A 14,335-nucleotide genomic window follows, 5' to 3' on the forward strand; every position below is an offset into this window, starting at 1 on the left:
CTGGAAAGCAATCTGCATGAACTGAAAAGTGTGCTGCATGCTCACATGAATTGCCAGCACATAGTGGTTCCTATGGCTGAAGATGCTCTGGGCCAGATTTACTTTCCCCATGCAACTAAGTCTTCAGGCCACTCAACGTGGAGAGATTTTTCAAGTCTGATCTGTTCCACAGAAATGAAAAGCGAATGCAGAATTTGATTACACGAATCTTCAAAAGAAGAGGAAGAATGACAAGAGATATCAAAACTTTATAGACTTGCAGGTCTGAAGGATTTATACTTGTGTTCATTACCATACGGTTTTAAAACAAGGAATCCTTTTAAGTATATAACAATTAAACAGGAAATAGCAAAGTCATAATCAGCAAGCTTAGATCTTTTTGAAGTGCAAAGAAGCCAAGTGACAGCCTACTGAGTAAAACAACATCACACCTTTACAGAAGTGACTGATGAGAGAAAAATCATTAAACAGTCATGCTAAAGTACAGTGAGAACTTAGAAACCAATTACACTTAAGTGAGTAGAATCAAACAGACTTACTCTACCATTTATTTTACCATGCATTTCACTTGCATTTGGAAACTTGAGCTGCAGGACACGAACTTCAACGGAGAAACTGAAAGATTTTTCAGTAACTCTGCTCCACCAGAAGCCAATATCTAGATTATTTAAACCCAGTAAGCATGTTAATATGTTAACACTATGCATAGCATTGTCAAAAAGTGTTAAATGACCTGCTATGTAGAATCAGATGTGACCCCAGATTTTTTGGAGGGGAGGGGTCATAGGAAATTTAAAAGTAACATTTGAGTAAGTAAAGTGAGTGAGTAAAGAATATGTAAATTCACACCGTGAATTTCATCCGTTCCTTGATTATTGCAATAAGATTGTAGAGGTTAATGTGGAGAAATATGAAACAGGGTATGATGTGATTATTGTAACATCCTCAAATGTCTCCTGCTGTCCAAAACATCAATAGAGTAACAAATAAAGGATCACAATGAAAGGTTTCATTGCAGAACAAAGTGAAACCGTTTGAAATAAAAGAACAGGGCGGGAGGTTGGAAATCAAAGATGGTGTAGCATCTTTGGTGTAGTACACAGCCAAGAAAACAAACTAAGGTATAAAGAAGATGACCTCCTATAATCTTTACCTCTGCTCTAGCAAACACATGATAAACATAAATTCACAGCTTACAAAAATTATGTCAACTTCAAAATCAACTCCATGTTTATCTTTGGTTCTTCTACCCACTTTTTCTGGTGTGAAAGAAGAGGAAATCAGATGAGGAAACATCACTCAAAGTGAACCATTTATTGTGCACCCGAAAGGGTAAGTGCCTCATAAACCGCAGTGATCCATTTCCAATTACCATCACACAACAGAAGGCAACATCATTTGCATTAACAATTTTTATAGCCTCCATAGGTAAAAAGGGCAAGTTTAGGAAATTACTTATTTCTTTTTGCTGCTATAAAATGTCTTGGGACAGGATTTTGAGGCTCCTGTCATTGGGTGTGGAAACCACATTACCCCTTTGCCGTTTTAAGATAGTGAAATGAGCAACAAAGTATTTTAAAATTATAGCAACGCCTTAAAAGACAAGCATCATCACCTATTTTTTAAAATAACTGGGTTTGCAACAACAACAAAAATCCACAAGGAAGAAAGGAACGTATAGTATACAGGAAAATTCAAAGTGCAGACACAAAAGAAAAAAAACTCTGAAGCTCATAACAATTATATAGCCATATTACACAGAAATAGCACAATTTCATGTACAGTGGTACCTCGGGTTAAGAACTTAATTCATTCTGGAGGTCCGTTCTTAACCTGAAACTGTTCTTAATCTGAGGTACCCCTTTAGCTAATGGGGCCTCCTGCTGCTGCCGCACGATTTCTGTTCTCATCCTGAAGCAAAGTTCTTAACCCGAGGTACTATTTCTGGGTTAGTGGAGTCTGTAACCTGAAGCATCTGTAACCTGAAGTGTCTGTAACCCGAAGTACCACTGTGATTACTGTAAAGCAGAGGAAGAGAAAGCCCTGGACTTTCCTTCTTCTGGTATTATATTTTACTACATATATCCTGAAAAAGAATTGCAGGGAAGGGACCAAGAAATAGCTGCAGATCTGTCTCTCCAACTGAAGAGGAGCACAAGATGGCAGAAAAGGGTGCTGGAGGCAACTTAAGAAGAGCCTGCTGGATCAGGCCAATGGCCTGTGTAGTCCAGCATCCTGTTCTTATAGTGGCCGACCAGATGCCTGTGGGAATCCTGCAAGCACAACAGTACTTTGCCCATCTGTGATTCCCAGCAACTGGTCAGAGGCATAATGCCTCCAACAGTGAAGAAGAAAATAGTCATTATGGCTAATAGTTGTTGCTAGCTTTATCTCTCAAAACGGCACAAAATTACAAAATAAAAATAAAAATGCATGCCTATGGCCATTTTCTATCTGCTCCCTTTACATGTTTTAAGCATCTGACATGAGAAAACATATTGTTGAAAGCAGTCCCAAAGCTAACATTAATTGGATGCACAGGTCTCCCATCACAGATTGTTATGCTGTGGTGACAATGCAGGATGTTCCCTTCAGCCAAGTCAAAACATTAATCCATCCAGCTGAGTCTTATCTGCAACAATGGAAGAGAACCTCAAGCCCAGGAGCCCAAGGCAGCCTGCCAGGCCTCTCTAGGCCTTGGAACTCTCCATAGCAACGCCTCCAATTCTTTTGCCTCGCTAGAATACGTCCTTGAATGGCAACAATGCGTCATGCTTGCCTAGATGGAGAGAGATACGCATAGGAAAAACAGACCTTGAGTGTGGCTTAACTGTAGCCTGATGTACAAAGATAAAAGCCACATCCACTGCCCCACCTGCCAGTGGCATATGGTCCCAAGGATGCTGACTGCAAGGAAATGCAGTCCTTAGGCTGTAAAAGGTTCGCTGGCTGTTGTCTACAATGACTAGCAATAGCTTTTAGTGGTCTGAGACAGAGCCTTTTCTGAGATGCCAGGGACTGAACCCGGGACTTTTTGCTAGCAGCGCATGTGCTTCTGCTGAAAGCTCTCTTCTACACAACGAGTAAGAGGTGGCACTCATGAAACATGGGGTGGGATGTTTTCTGCTATGTCCAAACAAAGAAACTGGATTAGCAATTTCCTCTCCCTCCCATGTGACATAAGCAGTAGAAGGATCACTAATGGGATCCAAGGACCCCCTTTGGCCAAAATGTTGTCCTGGCAATTGCTCGGAAAAGGTGTGCTGTGGCTGCCACTGTTATCGTGTGATATGCACTCAGCTTCTTGGCCTGTATTTTCTGGGGTGGGGGGAGGGGGAGAGATTTTTGACAAATCCTCCTGAGAAATACAAGAACAAACACTTCACAATTTCACACAACAAAGGATCGATCACTTTGACACAAGTGGTGTTCCACACAACCCCGCAAAAAATAGAGCCTTTATAAAACACACAGTAAACCTGGATACAGAATCAGAAAAGGAGTCCAGTGGCAGCTTCCTGTTATGCCTACTGGCAGTTTCCCCAATATACCTGTATTAAAATGTACAGGGACAAAAACACTTCAAACAACATAGGATCATTGTTCTGCATTAAAGGACTAGCATGGCAAAAGACTTTCACTGTGAATGGGATAGCTAATTTCCATACCTGTAAGGACAGGTAGTCCCTGCAGCAAAATTTATGCTTATGGATTTGCAAACCAAGAGTTTAGCAAAGTGTCAAGTTTCTGAAATATGTGCAAACACAATGGAGGAGCCACACAGAAATCGTCAATAAAGCTTAGCTGTGGACATTTTAAAAATGAGAGAGTACGTTTGGTTTCCTCTGCAAAGAATCCATCGGCAACCACAAAACCGAGTTAGCAGACCTGCTTGCCTAAGCCACAGCTAGTTTTGTTAGATGCCAGTAAAATTTAATAAAATTCAGCGGCCATGACCCATGCATTTCTACAGCCACAGGCCATAATCATGAATTAGACTCTTTGCCCTCACAATTCACATGTTCCTAGTAATCACAAAGAGCACAGCATGTTGCAGCAGTAATCCAAGTAAACAGATGGAAAAACTCCTGTACTGCACACTGCTTAGAGGAAGACAGACTCTCAAAACCATACCTAATCTGCAACAACGATTGAATTACATTAATTCCCCAGTGGGAATGCTATTGAATCTTATACATTCTATTATGAGAAATCAAATGTACTTAGGAGAAGTCAAATGTATCAATGGCAAAGAGTTTTTCCCTGACCAAAAATAAATAAATAAATAAATCTTGATTTGTTCCACAAAGAGGTGTCTCTTACCTTCCACAGAGTATCTCTACACAAGGACTTTTTTACGGCCTCATAAATTATAGAAAGTGCAGCAAAAGAACCACGTCAAAGGAACACCAAGCACTGGGAGTGCCAACTTCTTAGGGAAAACGCAATCATGCCAAAGGCCCAACTTCAAATTATGCCAAGATGTTAGCATGATTCTTGAGTGCTCTAGAGGTGCTGACAGCTCTAGTGCCTAGGCCCTTCTTTGCCAACTGCAGGGCCATTCTACCCTATCCTCATTTACGAGGCTCTGATGGAAAGCTCCTATGTATTTTCCCCACATATACAATTTTTTCCAATTCACCTGTTACAAAGGAAATGGTTGACAAGCGTGTCCTGAAGTTCCTAAACACCTCATTCTCTTCCAGAAGTAGCAAACTGGGCAGCTGATAAGAGCTAAAGTCTAAAAATTTAGGAAACTGTATTTTTGCAGTGCTATGCTCACAGCCTGGAACACAAGGAAAGTGCATTGTGTTGATTCACATTACTGTGTACACTCATTACTGTGTACACTGACTTTCAGAAAGGGGACATTTCCAGCCCAACCTGGAGAAGGGCAAAAATGGAACCTGGGACTTTCTGCGTGTAAAGCAAATGCTCTACTACTGAGCTACAGCCCTTCCCTTCAGCTGTATATGTTTACATATTTGTTAAAATAACACGTGTATGGTATCCTACTACTACTCTAGATCTTACATGTTCACACTAATTATAAAGCCGTATATTATGCAAAGCTAATTTTTAGTCTCAAGTACAACCCCTGTAAAGGTAGAAACCAGTGATGTGCAGTGAAATTTTTCATAGGGGAACAGTTAGGGCCAGAGACATGAATATGCAAAGGCGATTCCGGCGGGGGGGACGGGACGTCCCAATGTCCTGTGCATGAGCACCACCCTTCCTCCCTAAGCCAGGCAGAAGCTTCCTGGGCTTTGGAAAGGAGGCATCGGGCTTTAAATACTTTAATACTCTAATTTACCAGGAACATTTAGGGGACTAGCCTAGTCTCCTTAGTCCACTGACCACAAACCACTGGTAGGAACTAAGGTATACCATTAGACATTCTCATTTATGTTCAAGGTGACAACAACATGAATAAACCTAAAAACATCTAACTCATATGGTTTATCCACATTTACCTTTTGCCCTGCTCCTTTCAGACAGCAGAGGTCCACACTTTAATGCTCCAAGTGTGTGTTTTTGTATGTGTGTTTTTGTCCCAAGCTTTCCTTGTGAAAACCCGCTCTTTAAAGATGAATTGGAGCAAATCTCAATTCAGGATTTCCATGGGTTTTAAAGACAGAGTTTTCACAAGGAAAGCTCCAGAGCAACAACAACAGAAGGGGCACTTGGACACGAAGCTTTAAATCACGGACCATGCCTAAAAAGAGTGGAGGAAAGGTAAGTGTGGATAAGCCCTTAATGGAACAAAAGTTAATAGGGAAACGAACATCCAGAATTTGAAATGGGCCTTCTCAGCATGAAATAGGTGGTGTCGCAAAACCAGATGTGATTACACAGAGTGTTTTACTGCCAAAAGTTAAATACCAGGAGAATACGCTTATAACATTTAAAAATTACTACACACTGAAAACTTTCCGAATGAACAAGCAATAGATTAACCATTTTTTATAAGGCAGCCAGATTTATTTATTTTTTAAGTTAATGGAATAATTCATCCCAAATACAGTGGTACCTCGGGTTGCAGACGCTTCAGGTTACAGACGCTTCAGGTTACAGACTCCGCTAACCCAGAAATAATACCTCGGGTTAAGAACTTTGCTTCAGGATGAGAACAGAAATTGTGCAGTGCAGCGGCAGCTGGAGGCCCCATTAGCTAAAGTGGTGCTTCAGGTTAAGAATAGTTTCAGGTTAAGAACAGACCTCCAGAACAAATTAAGTTCTTAACCTGAGGTACCACTGCACTGCTATCAATTAATTTCAATGTTTCTCACAAGCTGGAGTTTCAGAGAAGAGAATCATTCCTGATTCTGAATTCTGTTCCTACAAACTATGGTCTGAACTGAGAAGAATATAGCTCTCACCAACAATTGGAAGTGCATGTAAAATGATTTCTAGAATACTACAGACAACATGCGGATATCCTCACTGCAAATTTACCACCTTGGCAAGAATTCAGGAACCAATATCAGATCAGCACTTAAGACCACAAGACCACCCTGATTAATTCTGCAAGATGATATGCAGACAAACACAGGCAGAAAGAACAATACAGCTGAAGGAAATAAACATCACCTCTGTGGCGGGCAACATATGGCAATGTGTCAGATGCTGTCTGCCTTTCACGCAACCCCCCAGCACAATCTGTGCAACACTACTGAGTGCAAACACACATTGTTAGCATCCCACACAGCTTGTGCTATTTGGGCCCAGTGGTGTCATCCTGTCTCACAAACTAGTTAGAGCTGATTGCCAAAAGTGGGAAATGCCAAGACAAGCTAAAAACGAATAAATAAATGTGTCAGAGCTGTATGGAGGAGAGTTGAAAGTCAGTACTGTCTTCTGAAGGGGTTGCTCATTACTTGGAATTGAAGCTAAACTTTGAAAGAGATCATTTGCACAGATAGAACTCGCCTCTATGAACTGTTTCAGTGGTAAGGGATGATGGGAGCTGTAGTCCAAAAAGAACTGAAGGGCTGCAGCCTTCCCACCCCAACTTAACCGTGGTTTAGCCTAGGAGTGGGAAACTTCCTCCATCCCATTCCTCATGGACCATCTTCTGGGAGTTGCTTGCCAGTGGTGGGTAGGGTCAGAAAGAAAAGTGGGCAGGGCAATGCATGTTACTCTTACCTTTCTACAGCTACATTTGACCACATAAAAGTCAGAGGATTCTATACACACACACACAACTCTTTATCCTCCATCCACCCAAGAAAGAGGCATTATCATAGCTCAACAGATTCCAACCACACAAAAGCACTTGAAGGGTGTGTGGCTGAGGGATGTGGCCTGGGACTAGTTCTGAGGGCTGGATGGAGAGGACTGCATTCAGCCCTTGGGCCTGAGGTTCCCCACTCCTGATTTAGGAAATCACAAAAAAGCCCTGCACAAACATTGGCTCATCGCTCTTCTCTTTAAGTAAAAAGGAGGATGAATATTCCCATCCCTTCCACATTGATCATTATGAGAAGGAATGTCTGCTGCAAATTTGATAGGATGATAGCATTACTAGTAGTCTTCTACACAGCATTTAAGAAATTTTAAGAAACCAAAAAAACCAGTGCCATTTGAAAGATTCAGTCTGCCACTTTGATTCAGATTGGCATCCAATTGTACCCAAACATATATGAAAACCTGCTGCTTGATCTCCTTGATATCATGCAAAATTTGGTTGCAATAGCTTAAGAAGTGTCCAAATGCATAGCAAACAGACAACATAATAGATTAACTGTGTTTTCTTCCCAATACAGAAGCCACTTCTTTGTTTCCAGAATTTGGATGTTTAGTATATCCTGATGGAAAAGCTTTGAAGACGACATGAACACATTTAAAAGTTTCTAAAGTTACAAAGTAATAAAGGCAGTTATAACATTGCTGTTAGAAGTTACATAACTGAAAGCAAACAGGAAAACAATATAATTTTATCACAGAACTGTGTTCAACTTGACTACCATAAGCATTGACAATTTTGGTACCTAATGCTGAGCTTCAAGGATGCTCACTCTGATGAGTCCTTGGAAACAAGCTGGCACAGTTGCAAGATGCATCTGTCTCAAATGTCAGCTTATGTGAGGAAGTAAGGCCATTCCCAATTGCAAGGTTTTTAAAACAATATCACATGAAAAAAGCTGGAAGAGTTTTCCTTACCAAAAAAAGATCTAGAAATGACTCTCAAGTAAATACCATGAAAAATGTAAGGGCATTACTTAAGAAGACAGATTAAGTCAGAAGAGCAATCAGAATTCCATATCTATCCCACTTCTATCCACTGCACAAAGACCACCTTCTTTCAGCTTAGATTTGGATCTTTGTGTGGGCAATCTTGATCTATCTGAAGTGCCTGCTACCAGAAACGAACTCAAGCGCAGCAGGAGCATAAGTATTCATACTAAGATACTGGAAACCAATTGTCTTTCTGCCCCCTTCTACTTTGAGCAGGAGTGCCCATTAGGAAATAGTCTACTGTCTCTTGCTTGATCACTATTTGCCACATAAAGGGGCACAATCCAAAAAATAACCCTCCACTGACCACAGAAATCAGCAGGCTGACCTCTTAATCTACACAGAACTAGTGCTGGCTCCATGTTTTGAAAGGCCTGATGGCAAGACACCCTCCATAGGCCCCTGAGTCTACATCTTCATTGCAGCAGCCATGTTGCTCACCAGCTCAAGACTGTTTGCACATATAACATCAATCCTGAACTACCTGCCAGTCAGTTTCCTGGGCCCAAATCAAAGTGCTGGTTTTGACCTATAAAACCTGCTCAGGGCCACAATATCTCAAGGACCACCTCCTCCCATATGAACCGACCCAGATCCTGTGACTGTCATTTGAGGCACTTCTTTGTGTGCCTCCTCCATGAGAGATTCAGAGAGTGACAACACAAGAAAGAGGTCTTTTTTGCGGTGATCCCCCATTTGTGGAACGCTATCCCCAAGGTGGCTCACCTGGCACCTTCATTACATATCTATAGGCACCAGGCAAAAATGTTTCTCTATACATCCACGCCTTTGGCTAATTAAACAACATATGGCCTTTTAATTGTGTTTGTGGGAGGAAGGGTGTTATTGATTTGATATTGTTTTTCTTGTTATGTATTTTGTGTTCTCATTTTGATTTTTATGTTGTGAATCGCCCTGTGATCTTTAGATGAAGGGTGGTATATAAATATATATAAATTTAAAAAATAATAATTAAGAAATCATGATCATAAATGCTGTCCCTTCCAAGGTATGGTCTCAATCTGCTCCCTTTACTATAGGTAAAGGTAAAAGGACCCCTGACCATTAGGTCCAGTCGTGACCGACTCTGGGGTTGCGGCGCTCATCTCGCTCTATTGGCCGAGGGAGCCAGCGTTTGTCCGCAGACAGCTTCTGGGTCATGTGGCCAGCATGACTAAGCCGCTTCTGGCGAACCATAGCAGAGCACGGAAACACCGTTTACCTTCCCGCCCGAGTGGTACCTATTTATCTACTTGCACTTTGACGTGCTTTAGAACTGCTAGGTTGGCAGGAGCCCTTTACTATACTAAAGGGGAAGAGGTGTTAGTAGTCAGATCTTGGGCACAATCATTTTAGCTACCAATAAAAAATATCTCCTAACAACTAACAGACAAGTTTTAGCAGCCACCTCTCTCCCTAAGTAAAGTAAACTTTGTAAGAGTTAAAAACTTTTATCAAATTTCCATGTGAAAATCTGACTTTTCATAGTAAGTGTATGAGCCATTTACAAATTAATTCCATGCCACCATGAAAAGCTTCAAGTGACATGCACTGGTTCCACTTTCATAAACCATGATACTTTTCCAGTAGTGCAGGCATGCATGTTAGAAGAACAAATGTTTACTTTCAGGATGAAAGTCATAGGACATTGATGGGTGGGGGGAGGCCTAACATAGCAATGATCAGAGCTTTCAGTTTATAAACCTACCTTACAGTCTTTGTGTGGGTCAGAGAAGGGTTCAGGTTTGGTATCAACCTGTAAACTGGAACTGGAACTTTACAAGCTCATAAACAAGCCACGTATTTATAAAATGCAGCCCAGATTATTATTTGGTTGCAGTTACAAAGAAGTTTAATAACTTGTTTTTTATTTGCTGAAGGTGGTGGCATCTTGTTTGGAATTTAAGAACTGAGTCAAAAGCTCTCAAATGAGAAGTTCCGCCTCAACTTTCGGGAAGGAAAGGGTGGTGGCTCATAAAGTCCTTCAATAAATTTGATAAATGGATAAATAACCCAAGTGAAAAGTTCAGAGGGAGAAATTTACCAGTGGCCACTCTTCCTTTAGTAGTTGCTCTTATTCTGCTGCCATCTCTGTGGCAGCAGGACTCGTCCTAGAATCTTTCAGCCAGTCCTCCAAATTTCTGAAATTGCCTCCTAGGTTTTCCACCTGAGAATGATGTGTGAGAGAGAGTGAGAAGTGAGAGAAGTGTGTGTCCATGTGAGATAGAAGAGTTATGTTGCCACTAGGAAGAGAGAATAATTCTGTTTTAGATGGGTTTATGAACAGATTATGTTTGTGACCCCATCGCACCAGACTGCCTCTTGCACTACGTGCCCTCTCATGTCAGAATAGTTGTTGCACTCTTTTTTTTTAAGCTCAACTAATTATATGAAAAATCTATATGCATGTTATACATTTAATATGGATAAAAAGGTTAAGCCCCGTGAGGTAATGTTTCTGCAGCATAGTTTTGTAAGTATATTTATACAGTTATGTGCAGTTTTATACAATTTTACACAGTTATATATTTGCTGCTTGTATCTGTTTAAGCTCTGGTTACTTTAGGAAGCTTATATTTGCAAATAATAATGCACATATAATAATGAAAGAATTGTTCACATTTTAGCAGAACTGGAGGGAGGAAAATTGCTTCTTGTCAAGATTAAGGAGTGAGATAGGAATTAGAAAAAAACAATTGTGTGTGAATAAGCCTGACATCAAGATTTGCAGAAAATTCCATCCCTATTTGTCACAGCCCTGGTTTATATTACGAAGGGCAAACTGGCAGCCCAAAGACCAGATCCAGACCCTGAGGCAACTTTAGCTGGCAGCCTCCCAAATTTTAAATCAAGGTGTGGTAAAATGTTTCCTCAGTGTCATTTGTAAGGGAAAGTAATAAGAAACCTGTGTGCATTTCATATAAATGCCATTGTCTACAACATACTTTGAAAAGCAGTTTGTCCATTTGTCCATGCGCTGTCTCTCAAGGCAGATGGATGCCAACAACAGCAATGCCCATGTGTTCTCTATAGGTTTGACCACCTCTTGAGATATAACCTCCAAATTTGGCACAAGGGCTCCCAAAGTGGGAGTGAAAGTCTTCATTGATGTTTGGATACCCAGCAGCCATTCTGAATCAAGATGGAGGAGCGAAAAGTGATTTTGACTTGACTTTATTCAATTTGGGGCAGGATGGACACCTATGAAAATATCGCCACCTCATCTGGCAGGGCTTTATCAAATTTGGTGGGATGGTGCCAACCTAAGCCAATTTGGACAGCTCTGAATGTTCAGGGCGGGGCAGAGGCAGAATGGAATGTTTACAGGCTTTTTCGATGGTGTCTCAAATATACACAATTTCACTTACCGTATTTTTCCATGTATAAGACTAGGTTTCCCCCCCCTAAAAAGTAATGTCAAAAATTAGGGGACATCTTATGCATGGATATATCTCCCCCCGTTTTCTTAAATCTTATAGGCGGAAAAATACGGTAAATACACATTGCCTTGGAACGTAACCCCCACGTAAATTGAGGGTGAGTGGGTTGCCTATAGTTTATCAATCAATTCTTCTTCCCAGGGAACTATGGCAATTGTATCTCTTTGAGGGGAATAAGGGGCCTCCTAACAACTCTCACCACCCCTAACAAACTACATTCCCCAGGATACTTTGGGGGAAGCTAAGACTGTTTAAAGTGGTATAATGCTGTTCCAAATACCTGGTGTGGCCTAAGTCAGACCGTTACAGTATTGTCTATATCAGTGGTAGAGAAACTCGCACCCTGGGACCAAATGCAGCCTTCCAAACCCTCAGAATTTTGCCTCAGAAGTTGACTCCATTAATATTGTAAAAATAAACTTTTTGTGGGACTACAGTACCTTATTCCACAATTCATAGGACAGCTCTGTAGTTGGTCAGAATCCCAATGATTTAGATAGCATGTATAGCTCATTGCTAATGCAATGGGGCTTCCACTATTCCTCCCTTTTCTTAAAAAGGTAAAGGGACCCCTGACCATTAGGTCCAGTCGTGATCGACTCTGGGGCTGCAGCGCTCATCTCGCTTTATTGGCCGAGGGAGCCGGCGTACAGCTTCCAGGTCATGTGGCCAGCATGACTAAGCCGCTTCTGGCGAACCAGAGCAGTGCACGGAAATGCCGTTTACCTTCCTGCCGGAGCGGTATCTATTTTATCTACTTGCACTTTGACGTGCTTTCGAACTGCTAGGTTGGCAGGAGCAGGGACCAAGCAACGGGATCTCAACCTGTCGCGGGGATTCAAACCACCAACCTTCTGATCAGCAAGTCCTAGGCTTTGTGGTTTAACCCACAGCGCCACCCGCGTCCCCTCCCTTTTCTTACATTCCCCCTAATCTGCTCCAGAAGTTTCACCAATCCTCTGGAGCATATTTTTCAGGAGCACAGAGGGCTGAAGGGGAAGATCAGACTCTGTTAGATTTCATCCAGTTTGAGCAGGGGTTACCAAATTATGTCTAGCTCTGGTCTCTCACTGATAAATATTGTGGGCTGGATCCAGACATATCATACTTCACATATAGACCCATTGAAATCAATAAAATGTAAATGAATCACAACTAACTTCTGCCCCATTAAATGTCAGTGGGTCTGTTCTAACACAATGTATAAATCCTGGATCAAACTCAATTTTAAAATTCATACTATAGTAACTGTAACACTTATGCCAGTAAGCTTTATTTATTATGCCTGTCTCTCCACGGAATATCTGAGCTCAGGAGAGCACAAACTATACCAACATAGGCTAAGACAGAGTCAATAATTTTTCAGCTTCTTTTAAAAATGCTTAATGTGAAGTATCCACCTCCTATTTCTGCAATTATCAATAGGTATATCAGAGGATTGAGTTATTAGCTAGCACACACTATTGCAGCATACACGTTTCAAAAGTAATTACTAAATTACTACTCCATCCTGATTGCCTCCTGTAGGAAAAAAGACAAGGAAGACACAGGGCTTCTTCTTTTTTTTTACCTTTTTCTACAAAAAGTACTATAGTTGATAAAAAGAGAATGCAACTGATTCATTACATCAATTAACATTTGATTCCCCTTTTTGTTCTCATTCAAAAAAAGCATTGTTCAAATTGCCCTAATTTGAAAACAGTAACAGTAAGAGTAGGAAAGACTTGACAATGAAGATGTGAAACCTCTAAAAACCAGTTACCTTAGTAACCATTAGAATGTAGAAGAATAAGAATACACCAACAGTCAGGACTTCATTTCAGATTCTACGGGGTTTAGGCTGGAATACAGTCAGCTTTCATTAGCTTTTTGTTTTTCTCAGCGGGTCCTTGGACTTTGAAAGGAAACCTGAATGACAGCTAAGAGCAATTCCAGCCTTACTCTTGATTACCCATGCCAAATAGGACTGCTTTCTCCAGTGTAAACTTCCCAAGCAAACCACAGTGAGCTGGCCCTGAATGGTACTGTGAGTTGTAGTCCTGAACCCCAAATCATAATCCATGTAGTTTAGTGCTCTCTCATGTGTGGAATAAAATGGCATACTTTTGTAGGTATACCAAGTTAACCTTTAACCAACAAAGGGTAAAAAACTTTTTTTAAAAAACCCACAAAAACTCACACTCTCTCTCTCTCCACCCTTATAAATGGTGGAGGGGAACATGAAGCTTCACAACTATAAGCAACTACAGTGGTACCTCAGGTTACAGACGCTTCAGGTTACAGACTCCGCTAACCCAGAAATATTACCTCAGGTTAAGAACTTTGCTTCAGGATGAGAACAGCAATTGTGTTCTGGCGGCGCAGCAGCAGCAGGAGGCCCCATTAGCTAAAGTGGTGCTTCAGGTTAAGAACAGTTTCAGGTTAAGAACGGACCTCCAGAACGAATCAAGTTCTTAACCCGAGGTACAACTGTATGTTTATTACTATTTTAGAGACTGGGAAATAGAGACTAGAAGTAGAGGCTCAGAAAGCTTAAAGAAACCTGCCAATGCCACTCAGAAGCAGAAATAAAGTCATGGTACTGTAATGTGGGAAAGTAGTGGCCAATTTTATTCTGTTTTGGGTATACTACTATTTTTGGCAGAATGTTCTTTTTT

At 41.0% G+C, this 14,335-nt stretch overlaps 1 protein-coding gene across 31 annotated transcripts in view; it reads right to left on the reverse strand.

Moving 5' to 3' along the window:
• Nucleotides 1-14,335, reverse strand: part of GREB1L (GREB1 like retinoic acid receptor coactivator) — a 153,837-nt gene that overhangs the window by 113,785 nt on the left and 25,717 nt on the right. For 11 of the 31 annotated variants that reach the window (XM_083451519.1, XM_083451516.1, XM_083451527.1 and 8 more), the window contains exon 3: nucleotides 10,283-10,405. The exons of the other annotated variants lie outside the window; for them this stretch is intronic. The gene's annotated coding sequence lies outside the window, so the exon portion shown is untranslated. The remainder of the gene's footprint in view (nucleotides 1-10,282; nucleotides 10,406-14,335) is intronic. 31 annotated transcript variants of the gene reach the window in all.

The sequence above is a fragment of the Podarcis tiliguerta genome (assembly GCF_965153285.1).
Source record: "Podarcis tiliguerta genome assembly, chromosome: 7".
NCBI classification, from domain to species: Eukaryota; Metazoa; Chordata; class Lepidosauria; order Squamata; family Lacertidae; genus Podarcis; species Podarcis tiliguerta.